Source organism: Mastomys coucha, unplaced genomic scaffold (assembly GCF_008632895.1).
Source record: "Mastomys coucha isolate ucsf_1 unplaced genomic scaffold, UCSF_Mcou_1 pScaffold15, whole genome shotgun sequence".
NCBI lineage: Eukaryota > Metazoa > Chordata > Mammalia > Rodentia > Muridae > Mastomys > Mastomys coucha.
In genome coordinates, this window is record NW_022196897.1 from 54,123,510 (window position 1) to 54,151,236 (window position 27,727).

At 37.2% G+C, this 27,727-nt stretch overlaps 1 protein-coding gene across 2 annotated transcripts in view; it reads left to right on the forward strand.

The window, feature by feature from the left end:
* The first annotated feature begins 3,950 nt into the window (after window positions 1-3,950).
* Xirp2 (xin actin binding repeat containing 2) overlaps window positions 3,951-27,727 on the forward strand; it is an 88,001-nt gene continuing 64,224 nt past the window's right edge. For both annotated transcript variants that reach the window (XM_031370491.1, XM_031370492.1), the window contains exon 1: window positions 3,951-4,102. The gene's annotated coding sequence lies outside the window, so the exon portion shown is untranslated. The remainder of the gene's footprint in view (window positions 4,103-27,727) is intronic.

Below are 27,727 nucleotides of genomic sequence, written 5' to 3' on the forward strand. Positions count from 1 at the left end.
GATGAAATAAATGTAAATAACACAAATCAAATCTATAACATAATCCTTTTATATAGTCCAGATGTTACTTTGAAGGAAAAAAATTACAGAAATAAGAATATATATTAAAGTTCTTATGAGGTACTTTTTAGGATTTTATATTCATAACAAAACTGAAGAGAGTGTACAAAATTGTCCATCTACCTCCCCACACATAGACCATATCATCAAAGTCCTTAAGTAGAGTAGAACATTTATTATGATTTGATTTTGATGAATCCACACTGACACACTTTGATGACATAGATCTATACATTAATATTGAAACACACAACCCTAGCATAGTGTCATTCAGGAAGAGCTATTTCAGCCTAGTCTCCCTCCCTTAACCCTTAAAATCTTTTCTTTTTCCACAGTTTTGCCTTTTCTAGAATGCCCTAACATTGAATCCATATAGTATGCAGACTTTGAAGTTGGATTTAATATTTGATTTTCCTCAATGTCTTTCTGTAGCACTGAGTAGCACTCTAATTTCTAACTGTACAAGAGTGTATTGATCAGTGAAAGACAGAGAACTTATATTCCAAATTTTGGTAAATATCTCTTAAAATTTTGTCTTCATCTATTTGCAGGCTTCAAGCTGGGCTACAAGTAAGAATATATTAGCCCTATAAGCAACCACCAGGGATCTTTTACAATGGCTCTTCCTTTTTTGTTGTTATCTGAAGTGGGTGAAGGGTCCAAGTGCATTGAATCTTTGTAGATATTTGGTGTTTTCATGTACTGGATATATCAACCTGTTTTTTGTTTTTTTGTTTTTCTATTTTTTGTATTTTTTTATTTCAACAGTCTATTTTGTATTTTTTATTAGATATTTTCTTTATTTACATGTCATATTATTTCTCCTTTCCCAGTTTCCCCTCCAAAAAAAAAACAAAAACAAAAAAAGAAAACAAACAAACAAAAAGCCAAAAAACAAGAAGAACAAACCCTTGTTCCCTCCCCCCTCTCCCTGCTCACCACCCCACCCTCTCCTCTTTACTGGCCCTGGTGTTCCCCTACACTGAGGCACAAAACCTTCACAGGGCCAAGGGCCTCTCCTCCCATTGATGACTGACTTGACCAAAATGTGGACACTTCATTCCTTTTTAAAAAGGGGAACAAAATACCCATGGAAGGAGTTGCAGAGACTAACTATGGAGCAGAGACTGAAGGAAGGACAATCCAGCCTGATATAATTTTCTCCTGAGAGGCTCTGACAGTACACGACTAATACAGATGTAGAGGCTCACAGCCATCTATTGGACTGAGTACAGGGTCCCCAATGAAGGAGCTAGAGAAAGGACCGAAGGAGCTGAAGGGTTTGCAGCCCCTTAGGATGAACAACAATATGAACTACCTAGTACCCTCAGAGTTCCCCAGGACTCAACCACCAACCAAGGAGTACACATGGTGGGACTGATTGCTCTGGCAGCACATGTATATCAATCTTTTTAACAGTTAAGCAGTCATACCTCACTCCTCTCACTTGCGTTTTCCTGATGGTAAATGGTGTCTCATTCATATGCTTCTCTGCCATCTACAACCACCTCGAGTGATGTATGTTAACTTCATGGGCTCATTTTAAAATTTTTAATTCAATTATTTTTAACCAATGTATATAATTATAAAAATTCTACATATGAATGCTGTGTGATAGCTCAATACATATATACATTATAGAGTATTCAAATCAAACTAAATATTTTTATTTTACTCATTGTTTTTTTCATAGGTTGTATAAGTATTGAAATCAGAAACATTTTTCCTGAAAAGCCAAAATATAAATTTTTAGAGGAGAACATTGACAATGAAACTTGAGGAAAAGTGTTCATTTGAGTAAGAGAGATGATGAATCCTGAAATCAGATATTTGAGCAATTTACCTTATTGCAAAACAGTATCATTAATAATCAATTAAAAGAATAAAAAATAAAATGAATAAAGTTGACCTTATTTATATATTAAGATCAGTCTCATAACTTATGATTTTAGATATATACTGTCTCTTTCTTATGAACATGGTACATTAACATGATTTTCTGAGAAATATTATGTTGGAGTAGTAATATATTTGCAATAATTAATTTATTGTCTCATTTAATCTTGGTAACAACCATATAAAGACTCTGGAACTTGCTCTAATTTAATCAAAGATGAATGTATTAGAATATCTATGAATGTTCAACCTGTCCAGATAACAGAACACAGTTTTTATAAACCTGTATTGAGACCCAGCGTGACATGAGCAATGGTCAGGGGAACCTTCCAAGTGATAACATTCTCAACGAAGAAACACATGTCACAGGTACAGACAGGGTACTTGAGATGTAGTTAGTACGAGTGTGAAACTGAATTTTAAAATCTCATTAAATATTAATAATTTAAATTTCAGATGACCTCATGCCTAGCAATGACCAAACATACTCATCAGTAAACCTTGAAATAGTTTACACTGGAAAATCTTGTGGAATATTGAAGACCATTGAGTAAACATTTTTGTAGAGATAATAAACTGCAGTATCACTAGTTGTACTACATCTAGTAAAAAAAAATTGTATATGAAAAAAGCATATTGGCTTATCTTCCTTGGGCATAATACGATTGTAAGCTTACTTGTGTTTTGGGTGTAATTAACAGTGTAAAAGTAATATGCTTCCTTCAAATTGCAGGACAATTTCCTTTGTTTGGGTTTGTTGTGAGTCCAGCTACATAGGACACACAGGACACTCTAGGAAGTTATAGAAGAGTTGTAAGGTTGGTGAGCAGGATTCTTTATTCTAACACATTCTAAAGAATGTGTTAGATGTTGGCAGTATGAAGCTGAAGGATAACGTCAGCTAACTTCTATCTGTCTCCATTTGGGCTAGCAAAGTCTGCTGAGAAAGTACAGTGGTAATGGCATGTCATAGAATTCTCTCAGGAGCATATAAGATGAATCCTTCCCTGCCTGCTCTATATTGTGCAAAAAAATTTAAGGCTAATATTAATATGTGTGGTTGTTATTCTCTCTACAGTACCTCTGAGTCCTTTCTTCTTTCCCTTCTGCCACCAGTAAATAAATAAAATAAATACTCCCTTTCCTCCTAAACACTACAGTATGACTGCTTTAAGAGAGGAGACTTGAGGCCGGGCGTGGTGGCGCACGTCTTTAATCCCAGCACTTGGGAGGCAGAGGCAGGCGGATTTCTGAGTTCGAGGCCAGCCTGGTCTACAGAGTGAGTTCCAGGACAGCCAGGACTACACAGAGAAACCCTGTCTCAAAAAACCAAAAAAAAAAAAAAAAAAAAAAAAAAAAAAAAAAAAGAGAGGAGACTTGAAAAGCAAGTGTTGCTTTCTATATCGAGAATATGAAAATTATAAATTAAAAAAAATTGTTGTTCCCAGGGTTATCCTCCTATATATTTCAGTCTATTGAATCTGAGGTAGGAGGACCTCAAATTCCTTGCCCACTACACACAGGGAACACCTACGTCCTATATAAAAGAAAATAAAACAGAAATCAAAGTTCCCTTCCAAAGATTCCAAGATAATTGTCACTATCCCGACAGAATAAATAAGATTTACTTTTCTGTGTGCTTTGTTTTCAAATCCTTTACTCTTAAATGAGTAAAGGTACCTTTTAAATGCAAGCAATTGAAGCCTTTAATACCCCACTTCATTCATAATTTATTTCTCAGAATACGTTGGGAAGTTCAGACTTTGCTGTGGTAGTGGCTGTCGAAGGGAGTTTGAGTGACTGCACATGTGTAAGAATCATGCTTACATTTTCCAGGACAGTACTAAGCAGCATGACCTCAGACACTCACTTCTGAAAAGGGTGGTTGACTCAAGCCCCACCTATACAGAGCTCAGTTCCTAAAAATAGGTGCTAGGTTGCATCCTTTGGACACAGGGCTAAAATAAATTCAGCAGCCCTGTCTACTTGCTTCATAGACTCTGCGGTGGAGCTGGTCTCCACTCTGCTGGCTGCATTCAGGGGACTGGGAAATTTGCTGTATGTCAAACAGGGAGGAGCCTTCCAAGTGAAGAGTTGCAAATCCATAGAACATTTCTACAGAGCTAGGGTCGATTCTGGTATAAAGGTATGTGTATATAGTCCTGTATGTGCCAAAGTTATAAACCGTTCTTCTCTTATTGAGGAGCACTGAAGATTGAAAGTCAATTGTCATCACATAAAGGAAGATGATCCAGTTGGATTTCTTCTTAGAATTATGCTTAGCATTGTTGGATATGAAATTTGAGCCCTCATATGTTAATCTCTCTCCAGTAAATTATTTTCATGTTTAATATTAAAGAATAATGAGCTTAATAACCAGTCACGACTTAAAAGTTATCCAATAATTTACAGCCAGAAGGCAAACTGAAAAATGCTTTTGTCTCTTATGTGCACAAAGATTAAAAGAAAATACAGGTTAAGAAATGTGCATGATATTTCATGAAATTTGATAAGGAAAAGGAGGAGCCTGAAATATTTTCAAGTGTTTCAGCACACTCAGAAATGCAGGAAAGTCATTGCTTCTCAGTCATAGTTTGATTTTGTACTTCTTGCTTTAGCTGTGGGGTTATGTCCTCTGGGAGTCTTACTGGAGTTAAGGATTAAAGAATCAGGTTCTTCCATGTTTTTCAGAATTAAGAAAAGCACTGCCAGTTGGATCTGCCAGCCCTAATTATGAAACTGCACACTCAAAGAGAAGATACTGAGATAGCGCTTTGACAGTATCATGTCCTATATACACTTTCAAATGGATTTTTTTCTGTCTTCAATTGCCCATGAACATGTTAATTTGGTCCTGTTGGGTTGTGTTTGGATGTTAAGAGACTGAAGTGATTTGGGAGTGACAGTATTAGAGATTCTCCTAAGACACAGTGGGAAAGCAAGGACACTTTAAGATTGCATAATGCAGGGTTTAAATTTAGCCAGCTGGTGCTGAAGTGAGAGATACTTTATTTTTACCATAGCTCAGTTTGGTCACTGACGAACTGTTGGTTGTTTGGAACATTTTAAGCTTTTGTGTTAACGTGTCAAAAGACAAGTAAAATATTTACTTCTTCAACTGTATTCAGAGTTATGGATTTTTTTAAAAAATGAAAGGACACCTGTTGATAGTTTTAGACAATATAAAATGGAGTGGAAAATCTTGGAGTAGAAATCAAAAACACTGCATTGCATGTTTAAATATCTCTCTGCTTCTCCACTTGATATTTGAATATTTTCCCTTCTTGGTATCCACACATCAGCTAAGAACTAGATCCATTTTTAAATATCACTCAGAGATTCCCATGGCTGCAACGTGGCAAACTGCCAGCCACTTAGAGGGAAGAGAGAGTCTGACTTTTAGTGGAACGGTGTTTCTTTCATCCAGGATTTGGTGTCTTTTAGGTGCAGCTTCCCTCGAGTTCCTGAAAAATGGAAGTCGACATTCTTTAATGATCACAAAGCCATAGCTTCGGAATAAGTTTCAGAAACAATGTCAGCACAGGTGCCTGCTGTCTCTTGTGATTACAGAGAACAGGAGCACTGCCTTTATGCGGTCTGCTTTTGCAGAGAAAGTCCACCAACTTCAGAGATAATTTGCTGTTATTTACAAAAGTTCTGCCCCTGCTGTTTAATCCACTCCAGAATTCCAACTCTTACTCTGGATTTGATAAATTTGAAAAAATTTAAAACTTCTATGTGGCAGCTCTGTTTTTACCTAGTTGAAAATTGTTAAGCTTTTTTCCCCCATTTTTATTAGATATTTTCTTTATTTACATTTCAAATGTTATCCCCTTTCCTCATTTCCCCATTGAAAACCCTCTATCCACTGCCCCCAACCCACCCACTCCTGATTCCTGGCCCTGGCATTCCCCTACACTGGGGCATAGAGCATTCACAGGACCAAGGGCCTCTCCTCCCATTGATGACCAACAAGGCCATCCACTGCTACATACACAGCTGGGACCATGAGTCCCTTCATGGGTACTTTTTAGTTGGTGGTTAAGTCACTGGGAGCTCTGGGGGTACTGGTTAATTCATATTGTTGTTCCTCCTAAGGGGCTGCAAAACCCTTCAGCTCCTTAGGTCCTTTCTCTAGCTCCTTCATTGGGGACCCTGTGCTCAGTCCAATGGTTGGCTGTGAGCATCCACCTCTGTATTTGTCAGGCACTGATAGAGCCTCTCAGGAGACAGCTATAACAGGCTTCTGTCAGCAAGCACTTGTTGGTATTCACAATAGTGTCTGAGTTTGGTGTCTGTATATGAGATGGATCCCCAGGTGGAGCAGTCTCTAGATGGTCATTCCTTCAGTCTCTGCTCCATAGCTTGTCTCTGCAACTCCTTCCATGGTGGGTATTTTGTTCCCTCTTCTAAGAAGGAATGAAGTATCCACACTTTGGTCTTCCTTTTTCTTTAGTTTCTTGTGGTTTGTGGATTGTACTTTGTGTATTCCAATCTTCTGGGCTGATATCCACTTATCAGAGAATGCATATCATGTGTGTTCTTTTGTGATTGAGTTACCTCACTCTGGATGATATTCTCCAGATCCATCCATTTCCCTAAGAATTTCATAAATTCATTGTTTTTAATAGATGAGTAGTACTCCATTGTGTAGATGTACAACATTTTCTGTATCCATTCCTCTGTTGAGGGACATTTGGGTTGTTTCCAGTTTCTGGCAATTATAAATAAGGCTGCTATGAACATAGTGGAGTATGTGTCCTTATTACATGTTGGAGCATTTTCTGAGTATATGCCCAGGAGTGGTATACCTGGGTCCTCTGGTAGTACTATGTCCAGTTTCCGGAGGAACCACCAAACTGATTTCCGGAGTGGTTCTACCAGTTTGCAATTCCACCAGCAACTGAGAAGTGTTCTTTTTTCCACAACCTCTCTAGCATCTGCTGTCACCTGAGTTTTTTATCCTAGCCATTCTGACTGGTGTGAGGTGGAATCTCAGGGTTGTTTTGATTTGCATTTCCCTGATGACTAAGGATGTTGAACATTTCTTTACTTGCTTCTCAGCCATTTGGTATTCATCAGTTGAGAATTCTTTGTTTAGCTTTGTACCCCATTTTTTACAGGGTTATTTGGTTCTCTGGAGTCTAACTTCTTGAGTTCTTTGTATATATTGGATATTAGCCCTTTATTAAATGTAGGACTGGTAAAGATCTTTTCCCAATCTCTTGATTGCTGCTTTGTCCTATTGACAGTGTACTTTGCCTTACAGAAGCTTTGCAATTTTATGAGGTACCATTTGTCGATTCTTGATCTTAGAGCATAAGCTATTGGTGCTCTGTTCAGGAAATTTTCCCCTGTGCCCACGTGCTCAAGGCTTTTCCCCACTTTATTTTTTATTAGTTTCAGTGTATCTGGTTTTATGTGGAGGTTCTTGATCCACTTGAACTTGAGCTTTGTACACTGAGATAATAGATTGATTTGCATTCTTCTACATGCTAACTGTCTGTTGAGCCATCACCATTTGTTGAAATGCTGTCTTTTTTCCACTGAATGGTTTCAGCTCCTTTGTCAAAGATCAAGTGACCACAGGTGTGTGGGTTCACTTTCTGGGTATTCAATTCTGTTCCATTGATCTACCTGCCTGTCACTGTACCAATACCATGTAGTTTTTAATCACAATTGCTCTGTAGTATAGCTGGAGGTCAGGGATGGTGATTACCCCAGAGGTTCTTTTATTGCAAAGATTAGTTTTTGCTATCCTAGGTTTTTTGTTATTCCAGATGAATTTGCAAATTGCTCTTTCTAATTCTGTGAGGATTTGGGTTGGAATTTTGATGGGGATTGCATTGATTCTGTAGATTGTTTTTGGCAAGATGGTGATTTTTACTATATCAATCCTGCCAATCCAAGAGCATGGGAGATCTTTCCATCTTCTGAGGTCTTCGATTTCTTTCTTCAGAGACTTGAAGTTCTTGTCATTCAGACGTTTCACTTGCTTACTTAGAGTCACACCCAGGTATGTTATATTATTTGTAACTATTGTGAAGGGTGTTATTTCCCTAATTTCTTTCTCAGCCTGTCTATCCTTTCTATAGAGGAAGGCCACTGATTTGTTTGAGTTAATTTTATATCCAGCTACTTTGTTGAAGTTTTTTTTATCTCATTTTGGAGTTCTCTGGTGGAATTTTTGGGGTCACTTAAGTATACTATCATATCATCTGCATATAGTGATATTTTGACTTCTAGAGGGCAGAAAGACAGTATCTTAACTAACAAAATCAGAATTGAAAAGGGAGACATAACCACAGAAACCGAGGAAACCCAAAAAATCATCATATCCTACTACAAAAGCCTATACTAACAAAACTGGAAAATCTGGATGAAATGGACAATTTTCTAGACAGATACCAGGTACCAAAGTTAAATCAGGATCATATAAGCAATCTAAACAGTCCCATATCCCCTAAAGAAATAAAAACAGTTATTAACAGTCTCTCAAACAAAAAAGTCCAGGACCAGATGGGTTTAGTGAAGAGTTCTATCAGACCTTCAAAGACAACCTAATACCAACACTCCTCAAACTATTCCACAAAATAGAAACTGAAGGTACTCTACCCAATTTGTTCTGTGAAGCCACAATTATTCTGATACCTAAACCACACAAAGACCTATCAAAGAAAGAGAACTTCAGACCACTTTCCTTTATGAATATTGATGCAAAAATACTCAACAAAATTCTCACAAACAAAATCCAAGAACACATCAAAACGATCTTCCATCATGATCAAGTAGGCTTCATCCCAGGGATGCAGGGATGGTTCAATATATGAAAATCCATCAACATAATCTACTATATAAACAACCACCCCCCAAAAACCCATGTAATCATTTCATTAGATTCTGAGAAAGCATTTGACAAAATACAACACCCCTTCATGATGAAAGTCTTGGAAAGATCAGAAATTCAAAGCCCATACCTAAACATAGTAAAAGCAATATACAACAAACCAATAGCCAAAGTCAAACTAAATGGAACCTTGAAGCAATCCCACTAAAATCAGGGACTAGACAAGGCTGTCCACTCTCTCCCTACCTATTCAATATAGTACTTGAAGTCCTAACCTGAGCAATTAGACAACAAAAGGAGATCAAAAGGATACAAATTAGAAAGGAAAACTGTTAAACTTAATGGAAAAACCTCTCTCTCTCTCTCTCTCTCTCTCTCTCTCTCTCTCTCTCTCTCTCTCTCTCTCTCTCTCCCCCTCTTTCTCTCTCCCTCCCTCCCTCCCTCCCTCTTTCTCTCTCTCACACACACAGACTCATCAGTTTATGTATTAAAGAAGTTCACTGGTAATGACTTTTTCATATCAGGAAATCTATAATTTACAAGGCAGACTTGACAATAAGAAAATGGCAATATAGTTCTAAGATTTTTGATTAACACTCCATGTGAGATAGGGCTTAATATAATTACCATGTCCTTTTTTATTTGCATCTCATCCAGTCTTGAAAATATTCAAGCTACCCTTTGAAATTTAATTAAGTTGTAATTTGCTTTTTCTCATTCCCTTAAAAGAAATTGGTTCATTCCACTGATGCACTCATCCTGTGCAGAGTGTTGACAAACTTCACCCTTTTCAGATCCAAGAAAGCCTGATCTAGAACACTGATCTATTCCTTATGAATATACGGTTGCTATGTGGTTTCATTATGTATTTCCTTTTCCATTTCCTGATTCTACTTACAAGACATACATTGCATTCTTTCTAATTACAGACAGTTCTTCTATTACCCTAACTCCACTGGGCATCCCACAGACTTGACCCAATTCTGACACTACTACTTCACTTTAGCAGACTCCCCAGAAGCTACAGACTGGATCAGAGTAATCTGCCTCAGATACCAGCTGGAACGGAAAGCTCAGCCTTCTGGTCCTTTCCCCTAACAAAACTAGACCCTCCTCCTCTCTGATAATTAATGAAATGGCCCATAACACTCTGATTACCACCATAGTTATGTTGCAAAGGGTACAATTACTCTGATATAACATGGCAGAGATGTCCATGGCAAAGCATTAGGGGAAAGGTGGGTCATAGTCCTTTACCCAGGCCACTCCTAAAGTAAGGGATCTTTGGAGTTTATTGAAATGGTAATAGGGTTAGTCAGAGAAGGATCAAGCTCTGGGAGAAGCTCCATAGCCATCAGCAGTTAAGTGAGCAGGGGGAGCGGGGAGGGACCAGGGGATTGTTTTAGTTTTTATTTTATTCTTTTTGGAGAGGAACCTGAGAAAGGAGATATTGTAAATAAAGAAAACATCTAATTTAAAAAAGTAAAAAAAAAAAAAAAAGAGTCTATGGAAGCTAGAGCAGAGAAAGACTTTAGAGCAAAATCTTGGGGAAAGGGAATTATTTGTTTTCTACTCAGCCTACACTAGTGTTAGTTGTTGGAGGAAGTTTTGAGATAGGACAGGCCACAAAAGGTAGTATCTATTTGTTTTGGAAGACTGGAGTACTAAATAGCTAGAATGGGCTCCTTAAAGGTAAACCACCTGGTATTTGGAATAGGGGTTTTGTTTATTATTATTATAATTATTGTTATTATTATTATTATTATTATTTTAAAATAAATAACTATATATTAGCATGATTATTGAAATTTAACATAAATATTAAATACGTTATGCATTCAATACAATCATATATTAAATATATATGGGGATATGAAATATATTTCATTGGTATATCTCAAAGTTGCTAACTGATTAACTGTCCTTATCTCTACTATTTTATATCCTCCATGTGTGTAATTAAACTCAGGACTTTCACAGTTTTTCTCCTATTATCTAACCCGGAAACTCGTCGTATCTTTCACTAGCAGTCTCTGTGGTAAAATTCAGATTGCAGCCTCTCTGCCCTATGCAGAGGTATGAAGGAGCCAGAATGTACCCATCTTTTTATTCTTTGATTGCATTTCTGAGCAAGTTGCTGCCATCTTGAAGCCAGGTACCACTCTCTGACTCAGGTTTTTAGGCAACACCATAAATAGCATCACCAAGTATACTCCAAAAGGTTTCAATGCCAAAAAACAAGTAAAAAGAGTAAATATTTGTTCCAAAGTATATGATAAACGGCTATAGCAAGTTCTTCTACTGCAAATTGCAGATTAAAAAAAATTATCTGTCCCCATTGGAATCCATCTCTTGAAAATTTAACCTCCCAGAGAGTTTTTCCATTTGTATCATTGAAAACATAACAAGCAAGAATAATTAGGACATAAAAGTTGCAAACATTTCATTTTCTTAAAATCAGCAAATATAATACTCTGTGTTAGTTTTGATACATGAAGTGGCAATGAGTTAATATTTAATGGCATTTAAAATTTTGTGAACATCAATAATGGCTTGAAAATAGTTTAGGACAGTGGTCCCAACCTACATAATGCTACAACCCTCTAACAAATTTCCTCATGCTGTGGTTACCCTCAATCTAAAATTATTTTTGTTGCTACTTCATAACTGTAATTTTGCTACTGTTATTAATCATAATGCAAATATTCTTGAAGATAGAGTTTTGTCAAAAGTGTCAGGGCTCTCAGGTTTAGAACCACTACTCTAGGAAAAACACAATTAAAAAAAAAAACAAATTCCTGCTACTGTAGTTGCACGGCTTAAAATGTTGCCAAAATAATGAAAAGTTATTATGTTAACATACAACCTTGTGGCTGTTTAGGTCAACATCTTAAAGTACTAAAGTGCAGAAAAAGGGACTCTGGGATGAGTTACCCATACAAAGCCTCAAGACTCAATCAAAAACACTAGAAACCCACTCCCTTGAGCTCAGCTTAATCCCAGCGTTAATTTCCCTTCCTTGGAGTCTTTGAAGCCTAGCAGCCCTGGCCTTTGCAGCCCCACAATAGAATGTGCATTTGGAAGCACATCTGGGTAAAGCCTGGGTTGTTTTGTGGAGATAGATAGATAGATAGATAGATAGATAGATAGATAGATAGATAGATAGATAGATAGATAGATAGGTAGATGGGAGGGAGGATAGATGGATGGATAGATAGATAGATAGATAGATAGATAGATAGATAGATAGATAGATAGATAGATAGATAGATAGATAGATAGATAGGCAGGCAGGCAGGCAGGCAGGAAGGCAGACAGACAGACAGACAGACAGAGATAGATAGGTTTTTTTTTTTTTTACATACTGTGTTTCATGTTTCTCCTAAAATTAAAACAAATTATCTAAAAGGGAACATGATCACATATGCTGTAAACACTCAAAAAGTAGCCATTACTTTATGCCTGGGTGTTACCCAGTGTGTGTGTCTTCTCTGTGAGATAAGGTCTGCTCCCTCACCATGGCTGGCTGGCCTTTGCAAACATGTCATTTCTCACTGCTCTTTTTGGCAAGCTCGCAAGTCCATCTTTTCCTTTCATGATTTTCTAATTGGACAAAAAGTATTTCTGGATTGCCTAGATGTGTCTGATTGCTGACATGTATTTAATTCCCAGAGTGCTTCAGGTGTGCATAAAATATAAAAAATAAGCACAGCATGAGAATTCACTGTGGGGAACTTTTACTCTTTTGGGAAGATCCAATGGCGTCTTCCCCCACGTTGGAATAAATTGTCATAGATGATTTTACAAGGTAATTACTAGGTTTAATAATTATGTCACAAGTTTAGTATGTTTTAAGACATGGATTAATGTTATAGCTTCCAACCGCATGTTTGGTATCTGTCAGGAGTTCAATAAGGGTAGACTGGATATAAAATAGTGTTCAGACAGAAATTGTTATTTTGTTTTTCATTTATAAAAACCTAACTGTGTTGAACTTAGTTGTAGGTAGACTTCCTATTTTGAAGTACCTAGGGCTTAGATGAACAGAATCATGATTCAAGGACTTAATGCATCATAATTCCAACAGCAGCAGTATTGGGGTTTTGCTTCTTTTAAGTCAACACTGACATAAGAATTCACTTGTGTGACTAACTACTAAGCCATTTACACAGATAATTAAAAGCATATGTACAACCAACTACATAATTAAATGTGTCATGAAAGCAAAGAAAAATATTTTTGTAAAGTTAAAGCCTCTTTATTTTGTAAAGTAAATATGTGTGCATTTGGTATTTTTGAAGTTTTGCATGTCCCTCCAATTGTTTTAGTGAAGTGAGCCTATTCCCAGAAATGGAGAGATTATAGTGAGTTCCTTCATATTAATAAAGGTTCTCATTGTATCTGCAAACTTTTCCTAGCTCTGTTCCCTAGCTTTGCTTCTGCTTCTGTTGCACACAGAGGCATGGCCCTGGATACTTCAGAGGGCACAGGGTAGAAGGTGGGTGTTTCTCTGCTAGGCAAGATCCAGCAGGAGTCACCATTGGAACACAAACAGTGCAGCAGATGATGACAGAAAGCCACTGGCAAGTCAATGCGTAGAACTTTCTCTGTGCTGCTCCTTCCCAAGGTGCTCATTAGAAAAGGTAGTACCCCATGTGAGCCATGACTTCTTTAATAGGTGACATCCACTGTGTCCTGTAAGAATGCAAGACACTTATTTTTAGGGATGGAGGAGTGTGAGCATATCTACTTTCAGCCACTGACTCATTCTGGAGTTGAAATAATCTCAAGATTCATCATCGCTATGTGTCTACATTTTTCTATATTTTTTTTCATATTATTGATAAAAAATAATTTGGCTGTTTAAAGAGCTATGAGTAGTGCTCAGATAATAACCAGTATCTATAATATAATAATAATGCATCCTTTTATTTTAGTGTAATAATAAGAGAGCCTGACTAACATTCATGTAAATATTTGTGTTAAGACTTAAATACTAATGATAGCAAGACAATTCCAACAGGATTATTCTTCTAAGGATATGTATGGAAAGGAATTCCAGAGAAGGTATATAAAATTGCATTTAAGAATATAGTCTTAGCATTTTGACACTTGAAGTTAGAAAATGTTTGTAAGAGTTGAAAAATGTTTGTAAATGATGTGGTAATATATCTCCTCTCTCCCCTTCTCTTATTCTCTCTTCCAACTTAATCTTTCACCATTGCTTTCTAAAATACATATTTATGAAAGACCTCTGAAATATGTTCCTTTATTATAGAACTCTGACCAGCCTTGATGTGTGTGAAGTTCCTTCAGTTGTTGACCAGAGTCACATAAGCTTTGTAACTACAGCTATGTGAAGTCCATATCACATTGCTCTGGAGATGAGAAATGCTAATGGGCATACCCTCAAAAGTCAAACATGAACTTTTGCATCAGCTCCATAGGTTGCAATTCTGCTTCTTGCCTTTACAAACTGTTGACATTGAGTCAACCTACAGCTCTAGGCATTACCTAATGAAAATTAGACACTGGTAGAGTTTTCTCACCGCGTTGCTCAGAGGATAGATATGCCCATATTTGTAAGATGACCACATTTATAACTGCCGCATTAAGTACCACTTAAGAATTCGTCTTTCATGTCACCACTAGTGCTTAATAGTGATATTATTTGTAGCATTGTAATTACTGCAAGTATAGCAAGGTAAGACTATCAAAGTTGTAGGTTTCTCTGTATGCTTAACTTTCAAAATAGCAATGTTCCAGGAACCTGTTTCTGAGAGAGAATTGCCTACCTGATTGAATATGTTGTTCTGTGGTTAACACCATCCTTGCTTTTCACAGACACACTCTTCAGTTCAAATTAAATTTCTGTGCTCTCTGGAGTTGTAGAAAGCTATTAAGTGCTCTCTTTCCATTGTAATTATCCCAGCACTTTAAATGAAAAAGCTTTGTTATTCTTGGTGTCAGTATCACATTACTACAAGAAAATAAACTCTGTACCAACCTTAGCCCCAGTGACTCCAATCTTTCCTCTGGAGCAATCACAGTCTTAGTTAGTGTTCTACTGCAGTGAAGACACACCATGATTACCACAACCCCTTTAAAGGAAAGCATTTAACTAGGATTTGCTTACAGTTTCAGAGGCTTGGTCCATTATCATCATGGTGGGAAGTATGGCAGCATGCAGGCAGACATGGTGCAGTAAAAGTTACTGAGTTCTACATCTGGATCTATGGACACCAGGAAGAGAGAGAGAGACTCTGGGCTAGGCTTGAGCTTTTGAAACTCTAAAAGCTCACCTCCAGTGAACATTTCCTCTAACAGGGCCATACCTCTTAATCCTTGCTAATAGTTCCACTTTCCAGCGACAAAACAGTCAAATCTATGAGCCTACGGGAACCAGTCTCATTCAGACCACCATAACCACCCACAGCCACACTGGACCTGGTCAACATGTTGACATAATTGTTGCACTACAAACATGATCTGAGAACATATTTTCAATCTCATGACACCTTCTACTCTTCAGTCACAGTGGTAACTGATAGCAACCCTCAGGATATTCTACAGACCCTCAGCCAGAGCTCCCAGTGCACCTCCTTTCAATTTGCTGGCCTCTGTTTCTCTGTCTTAGATCCACTCCCAGTAAGTGAAAGATAGAAAAGAGAGTTCTCACTAAGGAATGAGGAGCTACTACATAAAGCTGGAGAGCAGACTGTTTGCTTTTAGACTAGGCAAGGCAGAATCCAGTAGTCGGTCAACCAGTTAAGAGAAAGTGAAGGACAGTGAGCTCATGAAATAATGTAAGACATCAGAAGAGAGGCAAGAAAATCAAGAAGAGTAATACGGATAAAGAGGGTAGACACAAATGGGAGTCTGGTATGGTTGCCCACATCTGTAATGCTAACACTTAGAAGGCTGAGAAGAGGTGGAAACTTATGGGTTCTTTGGAAAGCCAGTTGTGTCAGATGGTGTTTTGCTGGGGCAAACCTGTGAAGTAGTGTTTTTTTTTTTCCCTGAAGCAGACATGTGAAGAAAAGTTTCACTGAAGCAGACACAGGTGAGAGGATGTTTCACTAAGGCAGACTCACAAAGGAAACAGGCAAAAGGATGTATGATAAAGGATTTCTCCCTAACAACATGTATATATTGATCTGCTTCACATGCATAGTTGAGCTGCATTTGTCATGACTCCACAGAGAGAAATATACCAAAATCTTCTGATCATGTGCTGGCTTCTTGCCACTTTCTTGGACTTAGGCAGATTGGCTGAGTGAAGTCAGTTGATTCAAACTCACGTGGAATTTTGCTACACAGACTCATGTGCCGAGGCAAGACACTTGGTGAGACAAGGCCTTGTGGAGGACACATGACATTAGGAGGGCGTATGAGTAGGGCCCAAGAGACTGAGAGTGGGACTGGTAGAGCTGTCTGCGAAATGCTTCTTGGTCTCTCCTTTACCCTGATCTTTGCTTCCTTGAGAGAGGCACAGCAGAGAACTTTTCCTCATGTGCCTTGTGGTCCCAATCCCTTCTACAGACTCATGCTGATCTGGCTTAGGCCTGGCTGTTCCTGTTGGGTCTTGCCACTGTTGCTGCTGTGCCAACACTACTGAACTAGACTGCTGGTATATCCATGAAGTGTTATCACCAACTCCTGACCCATGAACCAAACTGCTGATTTTCTTACAGCAGATGGGATTTGCTTCAAACAGACATTTCTAAACAGGTCCGCTTCCCCTGAATCATAACAAGTATTCTTTTCTACTGCCTCTGGAGGGTGATGGGCTAGAAGGGATGTTAAAGCATTTAAGAACCATCATTAAAAGTAGCCTTTGAAAAAAATTAAAGTTATACTGAGGCAAGAAAACCATCCAATGTTCAAGGCCTGTGTGGATTACAAAGAGAACTCCATGACAGCCTCTGTACAAATTCAGACATGATGGAAGGTTCCCAGGGGAAGTTAGACAGCGAGAGTTGGGACTGGATTTGATGAAGATACACTGAATATGCATATGAAATTTTTAATTAAAAACAATTAAAATTAAAGAAACAACTATAAATAAGAATTAGGAGGACAAGATGTGATGGATACTCAGATCAATGCCTTAATAACATGTGCTTCTTACTAAAGGCCAGGATCAATTCAGGAGTCTCAGAAGTACCCTGCTTTTAATTTCAGAAGTAGTTGTCAGTGCTTAAAGTAACCATGATAGACCTAGTCCTCACCCACCAAACCTGGGCCTGCTGTCAGCTGTCACAGCTACCGTCCCATTCATATGTCTCATCTGGCCACACACCATTATACTGTCTACCTCACTGAAACCAAGTTCAACTACATCCTGTCAACATTTCCTGAGTACATTTCTGGTACCAAGCTCATTCTTATGTGTACATATGTGTGCGTGAGGGCTTTAACATTAAATAAAAGATCATATGACTATATTATGCTGATTAAACAACAATAATTTTACTCAGGTTTCCTTGAATTCTTACTATATTCAGCATTATTTCTGACGATTTCACAACTGGAAAACTTGAGACTAGAAACAAATTTGTAAGAAATAAAAAGAAAAACAAGCCCTGCTGTCTTATTAAAGTTTTGGTAACATAGAATTAAAGTATCAGTTATTATCTGAGGAACCGCCAGACTGATTTTCAGAGTGGTTGCACCAGCTTGCAATCCTGCCAATAATGGAAGAGTGTTCCTCTTTCTCCACATCCTCGCCAGCATCTCCTGTCACCTGAGTTTTTGAACTTAGCCATTCTAATTGGTGTGAGGTGGAATTTTGATTTACATTTCCCTGATGACTAAGGATGTTGAACATTTCTTTAGGTGCTTCTCAGCAATTCCTCATTCCTCAGTTGAGAATTCTTTGTTTAGCTCTGCACCCCATTTTTAATAGAGTTATTTGGTTTTCTGGAATCTAACTTCTTGATTTCTTTGTATATATTGGATACTAGCCCTATATTGGAAGTAGGACTGGTAAAGATCTTTTCCCAATCTGTTGGTTGCTGTTTTGTCCCATTGACAGTGTCCTTTGCCTTATAGAAGCTTTTTAATTTTATGAGGTTCCATTTGTCCATTCTTGATCTTAGAGCATAAGCTATTGGTGTTCTCTTCAGGAAATTCCCCCTGTGCTCATGTATTTGAGGCTCTTCCCCACTTTCTTTTCTATTAATTTCAGTGAATTTGGTTTTATGTGGAGGTCCTTGATCCACTTGGACTTGAGCTTTGTACAAGGAGATAGGAATGAATCGATTTGCATTCTTCTACATGCTAACCACCAGTTGAACCAGCACCATTTGTTGAAAATGCTGTCTTTTTTCCACTGAATGTTTTAGCTCCTTTGTCAAAGATCAAGTGACCAATTGGACATAGTACTACATGAGGACTCAGCTATACCACTCCTGGGCATATACCCAAAAGATGCTCCAACGTATAACAAGGACACATACTCCACTTTGTTCATTGTTGCCTTATTTATAATAGCCAGAAGCTGGAAAGAACCCAGATGCCCTTCAACAGAGGAATGGATACAGAAAATGTGGTACAGTTATACAATAGAGTACTACTCAGCTATTAAAAACAATGACTTCATGAAATTCTTAAGCAAATGAGTAGAACTAGAAAATATCATCCTGAGTGAGGTAACCTAGTCACAAAAGAACACACATGGTATGCACTCATTGTTAAATGGATATTAGCCTAAAAACTCAGAATTCTCAAGATACAATTCACAGACCACATGAAGCTCAAGAAGGAAGACCAAAGTATGGATGCTTCAGTCCTTTGTAGAGGGGGAACAAAATACTCACAGGAAGAAATCCTTAAAAAAAAGCATATGTACAACCAACTACATAATTAAATGTGTCATGAAAGCAAAGAAAAAAATTTTTGTAAAGTTAAAGCTCTCTTTATTTTGTAAAGTAAATTATGTGTGCACTTGGTATTTTTGAAGTTTTGCATGTCCCTCCAATTGTTCTAGTGAAGTGAGCCTATTCCCAGAAATGGAGAGATTATAGTGAGTTCCTTCATATTTAATAAAGGTTCTCATTGTATCTGCAAACTTTTCCTAGCTCTGTTCCCTAGCTTTGCTTCTGCTTCTGTTGCACACAGAGGCATGGCCCTGGATACTTCAGAGGGCACAGGGTAGAAGGTGGGTGTTTCTCTGCTAGGCAAGATCCAGCAGGAGTCACCATTGGAACACAAACAGTGCAGCAGATGATGACAGAAAGCCACCGGCAAGGGCTGGGCAGGAAAAGAGTGATGGAAGTCTTTGGGTTGGTTGTTGTTGTTAGTAGTGGTGGGCTTGAGCTAGGGCTTGGCAGGCAGGTGGGTTTGGTGGTGGTTTTGGCTGGGAGCGCAGAGAGGCCTTCCACGAGAGATTAGGCAGTGGCACCTCTATAGGTGAAGGCCTTCTCCATGCCCCTCCAGGTGGATCCCAATGAAGAGTCCATGGTTTTAAGGCATGAATTGTCATGGTGGAAAGTGGATGAGTAAAATCATACCTCACTTCCCAGGGTGGGCCTGAGATTAAATACCTCTTGCAGGGAGGAGTGTCTGGGAATAAAGGTTTATTGGCAAAGCCTTCTAGGCCTTTTGCTACCTCACTAAAATGGAGATCTGGTGTTCCAAGCATTAGCTCAATCTAGAGCCAGGCTACCGTTCACTGTCCCACAACTTAGCAAGCATACAGTTCAAGTTTATCCTGGGACAGCCCTCAAACCAAAACCTCACAGACCAAGGAAAGTGCTGCTTCCCAATCCATGGTCCTCCAAGGAAAGGTGGATGTAAGTCTACATGAGTATGCACAGGCACACATACTAGTTGTGTATCTCCTCTTAGTACTTAACTCCCAGGACTACAGAGCTGTGAATGGTGAGGAAGACATGGATGTGTTTGAAACTTTTAATTAGTGATATGTTTCTAACAGAACTCTGGGGATATACAAGAACATGGAAAAAAAAAACTGTCAAATCTTAAACTTGGCAGGAAGCCCAACATTTCCTGGGTTTAGTTTCCCAGCAAACATTTTTTTTTCAGTTTTAATTTTCACCTGTTCATGTGGTATACACATTTCCCCCGTACTTGGGCATGCCAAATTTTGGTTGATAAGTTGGATTTTATTGTGGGAGACTTAACGTTTTCACAAGCTTGACATTTATTTTTATTCTCCTCTACAATCTTTACTTTTAACTTTCACATAACTTTCCTAGTTTTCTTAATAACTTCCACTGCAGAATTTAAGACTTACTTTCTGTGAAAACAAAACAAAACAAAACAAACAGCAAATACAGAAAAGAAAGAATGAAAGATTGCCATTGAACTGTAGGCATTGGATTTTGTAATGTTATTTCAAGGTAATTCAGGGTATCCACTGTACGTGTCACAAAACATTTTAAATAGTTGTAAACTGGCTATTTTAGTCTAAAATATCAGTTTGCATCTTGAGAGAATTTTAGTTGCAGGTAATAATAAGAATTTAATAACCCACTCTACAAAACTGGATAACTTCACCAGTCACTGTTAGAAGAACACCTGCTTCTGCTTTCTAGAAATAGTTTTTACTTGCTTTGTGTTCACAGAAAGACTTGTAAGAAGCATTTCTGGTCACTGGCCAGCCACTGTAATTAAAAATATGTGCTGCCGTTTTTAAAAGAGATGAAACTGAGATTATTGATATGACAATTAACGTACAGATCAGTAACTTATGAGATACTGATATTGTGTTGGCAAGCCGTTAAAAGATACAGTTATTATTAATTATCTTAAACATTAAAAATTACTTTGAAAAAGAAAACAAAACAGAGGCTTAGCTTACAGAGTAAGGTCCCCTTTGGGGGCACTGCCCTCATACAATGGGAAAGCAAACCAAGTTGGGATCCACCCAAAGTTTTTGGTGGTAAAAAAAAACAATACATATTAGTCAAAATATACAAAGTTGTAAGCATGTGAAGACTTTACATGGGAATGTATGAAGTCCAATACATGATGACTTTTGCTGCTTCTTATACTTCCTCCTTCACTTCTCATCTTTTCTTCTTTGTCTTCTACCATACATGAGTTCAAATACCATGAATCCCGAAACCTTTAAATTGAATGTGTTAGTTCAATGAGGTGTTCATGAGTGGAGCTGTCTGAACAGGTGTGACAGAGAGCAGGTTTCAAATAGTATCTAAAGACTAACTTTGATAATTTTTTCCTGTAAAGACAGGGGTGAAGGAAGACACAAATACAGAGTCCTCCATGTTCCTGCCTACTTTAAGGATTAGGCTTTGAAGCTGAGTAAGAAGAAAACACAAGTGCCATAGTTTCAATGATAAATAACTATACATAAATTAAGGGCAGGTGAGAATTAGTAACTTTGTGTTACATGTGTACCCTAATCAGGAGAGACTGTCAACTCATTCCCACTCATTAGACTGTGGCTAATACCACTGTAGCATTAGGGAGCTGACATCATAGATTTCTGTTGAAATTACAAACTGCAGTTGGATGTAAATAGTATTTAGGTCAAGTTAAGTGTGTCAGGGGAGATTTATCCAGCACCTGATTAATTAGAAGTTGATACATTAGAGTTATTGTAACTTTATCTACAATTTGATACATGCTAACAAAGGAAATAGCATTTTTTTTTCCAATTAAGTGTCACAGTGTATATCAACTACAATCTAGAGCAGGCCTGGTGTTGAGAAATGAACTCAATGACATGTTTGTTAGGGGGTTGTGTTTTGCTTTTGTTTGTTTTGGTTTTGGTTTTTAATTTGGTTTTGCTTCATTTGGGGTGGTGGTAGTGGTGGTGGTGGTGGTGGTGGTGGTGTGTGTGTGTGTGTGTCTCATAGGACTTTTATCTGTTTGATTTTTCATTTTTGAATTTTTTGGTTTTGAGGAGTTTATGTTTTCTATTTTGTTCTACTTTGGCTTTGCTTTTTACTCTTTTTTCTTTTTTAGGAGAGAAAGAGAGAAAATATAAAATTGGGTGGGTAGGGAAATGAGTAAGATCTAGGAAGAGTTGCCAAAGGGGTAAATGCTATCAAAATATATTGTATACAATTTTAATTAAAATAAAATAAATTATTATTTCTTTAATTTATAAACATTTTTGTTTTGAGTTTTAAAAAAATCTAGGCTTTATTTTATACATATTGTCTCTTTCCCCCAATGGGGACAATAATCAGAATGCAATTGTGACAATCAATGCACACACTGGAACAGGATGCCAATTACATCTTATTTTGTTATAAAAACTTACAGCTTTTAAGAAAAGTAATATCCCATGAGGGATTCTGTATAGTTCTGCTTTCCATTAGTAGTTCCGCCATCCTATCTAAAAGGAGCTAATATAATAGCCATACTGTGTTGGATGTGTTCAATGCTTTGTGTAGAGTTTTCCTGAGCACATTATTGCTTTAAAAGAATGAAATGACTTCCAGAATACAGGATGTTTAAAAGCAATGCTGTATTTTTTTAAGAGTATGTGTGTGTGTGTGTGTGTGTGTACTCACGCGCACTCGTGCTAATTTTCTCCTGATTGCCTAGAAATCAGCATAATTTTCCTGCTTTGCCTAAATCTATCAGTCATTAAGTTCAAAAGGAGAAAATATCAAAGTACAGTGAAGTTTGTGGACTTAAGAGAGAAAAAAATAGATTTAAATCTTCTAATCATTAAAAAGTTTCTTCAAATTAAGAGACTGGATTTCTCTAAGACAAAATTGGATTGATTTAAGTATATTTTACTTTTCAAAGGACAAGTGTTATTCATTGAAGAAAAAGCCAACACAGCATGGCTAAGTTAATGAAGCATACAATTTGGGGACTTGGAATCTTTTTATTAAGCTTCAACAGAATAAATTTCAGTCCCTCATCTTAACAGAGAGGTGAAAGTTAAGGGAGAGTGAAGAATTGAGAAATATATGAAAAGGGATGAGATTCCTGTGGATCCTATATGCTCTTAGCACAAACATTGCTCCAGGCACTAGATAGTAAATAACCAGTCTGGTAATTTCTGCCTACATTCAGACAACTTTAAGCATGGGCTTTTCAAGAAAATATTAATACAAACTCCAAATTATTCAAGTCTCGCCTCTATTACATAATGACTGCTTGTTTCTCACCTTTGGATACTTTTTTGGTTCATCATGTCAAATTGATTTAACTGAGATCGGATTGATGATAAAATATAACTCTGAGCTCTGTCACAAAGCTTCCTGAGACAATTATATCACAAAGGTTGTGAGCTAGTGGATAGATCAATCTCTTGACAGAGTCTTAATATTATGAGAGGGGATAAAAATGGGAAGTAGCGTCTAGTAACAGAAATAGGTCACTGGAAATGTGAGTGAGGGTTGTCTCTGTCTTGCCATGAACCCTCCTTGTATAGCAGTTTTCCATTTCCTGATGCTGATATGAACTACTCTGTCTCACCAAGCTTTCCTCATCATGATGGACAGAGACATTGAAACTACAAGCAAAATGACCAGTGCTTCTTTTTTGAACCATTCTTTAATTTGGCCACAGGATCAAAACACAATCAGTACAAATGTTGCTAGTGGTTTTGACACTAAAACAAAATGGCTCAGTGCAAATGGTCAATAAGGTTTCATAAGCCTGTGAGAGATGCTTATTGGTTCTAGGAAAAGACACATTTTATGATAATATGTAGAGGTATTTCCACCTATCAATGAGCAATATTTGCCCAAAATGTCATTTTCTGTGTATTCTAGAGATCCCAAACACTCTAGGGGCACAGGGAGATACTTTAATCTATTTAAGTGGCATAATAACAGTTTCTTTTCATCACAAGCAGATTTTCCCACAATCCCTTTATGGTTGAGTTGAACATATTGGCTTCCTGTATCTCAAAACTCAATTTCTACCAATGAGAAATAGTAAAAAGAAAAAAGTCTTCTCAGAAGACAGACGAACACACAAGAAGTATGGTTTGGAGAGATAAGACTGAAAATTTTAGGAGAATCATAATGAAGTTCCAGTTTGGGTAGTATTGCAGAAACAAAGTAGGGAAGACCTTTCATCCAAAGGTAGAAACTCAGTTAAAAGTGAAAGTGTAGAATGGTATTAATTCTAAGATTTTTCTAGACTAGAGACCATAGGAAGAACAAGATAGAAATCAATTTAAATTGAAGAAACTTATAAATAGAAGTAATCTTTATAGCCAAACTAATCCTATATAGCAACATCTTTTTACTTAGAATATACTTTCTTCACAATGTAACATTTGAAGCATATTATTACTTAGCAGATAACAACACAAACAATGTATGGTGAGTTATATATAAAGAATGACATATACTTCTCTTTAATAGCTAGCTACAGTTCAACTAGACTTGAGCAGAAGTCTTTGTATTGTCACCTAGACAAGGGTACAATGTTCCTTGACTGTGGGACTTTGGAAATTAAAGCACATGAACAATTCTTTTGCACTATTGTAATGATTGTTTATACTTCTTAAAATATATAGAGTAAGACAAAACATGAAGAGTCATTTGGAGGAAAGCATGACCTATCCTTCAAGTATGGCATCCATCTTGTCTCTGCAAATCTATTTTCATGTGGCACTTGGATTGCTTGCTTGTACAAACAGGGTTCATTATCTAGTGCCCACACCCCAATAAAACCAATTTTTAACTATATATATTTACCAAATTATTTTTTCTTTTATATCTTTTCTGCAATATATTCATTTGTTTAAGATTTTTTCTTGCTACAATCCTAACTCTAAATTCCCCCAGTATTTTATGGCTGTGTCCTCTTTGCTTTTTGCATCATTATAGAAAAAATATGGGATATGTTCCTTAAGAAATCAAATAAAATATAAACATGAAATTTAAATAAGTCAGAACCAAGACCTGTATTTGCTACATACTAATTTTAGTGTTTATAATTTTTCTTATTTACCACCCTATGTATCTATGCACTTTTTATAAATCTATGAATCCATCTACCTTTATGTAGGGTATACGATATTACTTGGGTGGTTGGAAGACAGAAAAAGCACTTATTTTACTTTATAAGAGATAATACATTGAATACTTTCATTTTATAAGATTACATATAGGCTCCACAGGCAATCATCTAGGTCTCATTATATAGGTAAGAAACAAGAGTTTTAAAAAACATTAAGCAATTGATTTAAGGTCAAACACTAATTGCCAGAGGAAGATAGGAAGTCACAAATCATAGGTGGAAAGCAGGTGGCTACTCTCCTAGTACTCTACCTTCCCAAAGTCGGTCCAACCAAGACTGATAGAGACAGATTTATTGATTTTTTTTCTAAAGTGAATTATATGCCAATGCAAGATGAGAAAACTGGGAATATGTGTGCTCTAACACACATTCCATAAGTAATCAAATATATAATTGTAAAAGGTAAAACAATCCAGAATGTATCCCAGGTATCAGAATCAAGGACTCTCTGACTCAGCCTCCCAAATACTGGGATTTAACATGTTCCATCATGTCTCACTTACAAGTATAATTTAAGATCCACTATCTGAGTTAAGTGGGAAAAATTGAGTTGCCATTAGACTAGCTGTGATATTTTAATTTCTTCATTGTATTGGACTGTGTTCATTTTAATTTATTTTTATGTGCAGATCAGTGTGGTTTGGGTGCTGGCAAAGATGTGCAGTGTGTGTCACCAACTTCCTAAAGATAACTTATATAATGATTACTGCATGTGGACTATCTTCAGACAAGCTGGCTTCTTTGGCAGGATGGCCATCTGGGAATTTTTTCCCCTTAATTCAGAAGCCAACAATAAAATGGCACAAATTGTTTTATTTCTAGTTTTAGAAATAAGGTCAGATTAACACTTCTTAGGATAGCATATTTCTTGAGAGTTTCTCTAGTATTTTTCTGTCCTTCTCTTTCCAAGAAAAGTGTGACTGAATACAATGATTATTAATTTGTCCCTATATTGTTGACTGGCCAATGACTGACTGCCCTGTAAGGACAGGATATCAAATTCCCTCAATGGTGGGGGAGGGCAGATTCAAACCAAAGGAAAAGATGAGCATCATTCCTCCCTCCATCCAGGGAGCAGAATAAATTACTAGGAAATAATAGCCATGACTCCTTCTCTGCATTTTCTACACCTTGCAGTAAAACCCATCCCTTTCCCTACTTTGTTGGTTCCATACCCAGCCTTTCATTAGTGTGATCTCTGTAATAACCAAAGCAATCCAACTGAACGACCTCCTGTGGTTTCCACTTCTAGACACAAGCTTATAAGAAAGACAAAGAAGCCACTTAGAGCTGTAGAAACTCAATGCGCTGTTTTCCCTCCGATCTCCCTCAGATTAGACTAACACCAATATCTAGAAAGGATAAATATGCAGATATACATGAAGCAGGAAGAATCCATATGCTTAATTAAAAATCTACTTGGAAATGTAAACATAACATTTTAGTACAAATATCTTTACATAAAGAGCATTGCAGTCTGAAAGAAGTACATATGCAGAAATGTTTCTGTCACTTTGTGTTTGGTTCTATTGCACACACACGTATATGTGTTTGTAGAGTATTTGTATAAAGTTTGTGTATGTGCATGTATGTATGATGGAGTGCAAGCATTTGCATGCCAGAGGTTATGATCAGGTGACTTAGTGCTACAAGTTTTGAAATATGTCACTCCATGAACCCAGAGACATGCTTAGTTAGTTGGCTAGTCAGCTGGAAGGGTTCATCTCTCTTTACCCTTCAGTGTTTGAATTATAGTTGTGAATATGCAGGATTTTAAGAATATTTTAACTATCACATGCATGCAATGTGTTTTGATCAAATCCACCCCCAACACACACACACACACACACACACACACACACACACACACACACACAAACTACGTTTGCCGAAACTCAAACCCGAACAGCCAATCATTTCTCCCTCCCAACAGTGTTTTCTTTTTGGTAAACACATTGAGTCCATTAGCACTGCCATGGGTCCATATATAACCATCCACTAGAACATGGACAACCTACCACATCCTAAACAGAAACTAGTTCTCCTTTCAGCAGCCATTAACTATATTAACTACATATACCTCCTCAGCTATGGGCAGGGCTTCATGAGGTCTTCCTTCATTCCTGCCAGAATTTTGACAGATGTGGTTTTGCACAGGTCTCTTGCATGCAATCATAGTCACTTTGAGTTCTCGTGTGTAATGGCCCTGACAATTGTATAAATCACTGTTTCAAGCAGTCCTCCAAAACCTTGGCTCTTACACAACCTGATGTGTGAGTTATAACAATTTGATTCTTACACAAAAGGCACTTTACCACTGAAGTGTATCCCCCAGCACTTGATTTTAATCTTTTGTTCATGACTTCGTCAGAAAAACATGAATAAATCCCCTACCAACTATAGGAATCAATATATAATGCAAGGAAAATGATAAGCATACGGCAGTCATTCATTAACTGACAGCATATCATGGTGTGAGCAGACTCATTGTTGCAGTAAAAAAAATATATAATACTGAAACTTATGCTAAGAAATATAAACCATCTACAAACATTTAATGGTTCAAGTTATTTGACCTTTTCATTGAAACTTAGATCATTTCATCCAATTATTGATTTTTTTTTTAAACAGGCCAATTCTCTAAGCTAAGCAATTAATTTAAAATGTTTAATAGGAGTGTAATTAAATTCTCAAATATGCTCAAACTGGCAATATTTTCATTCTAATGATTATCACATTTCTTCTTAAACTCTGTTCATTCACAATTGCTTTCCAAACAGAAGTCATTCCCAGGGTGTGATAGAATCTTGAAAAAAACACATCTATATAGCAAATTATTTCTACAGCCTCACAGGGCAGATTGAATTGACATTTGACCTAAGAGCAGCTCTCTCTCTCTCTTTCTCTCTCTCTCTCTCCCTCCCTCCCTCCCTC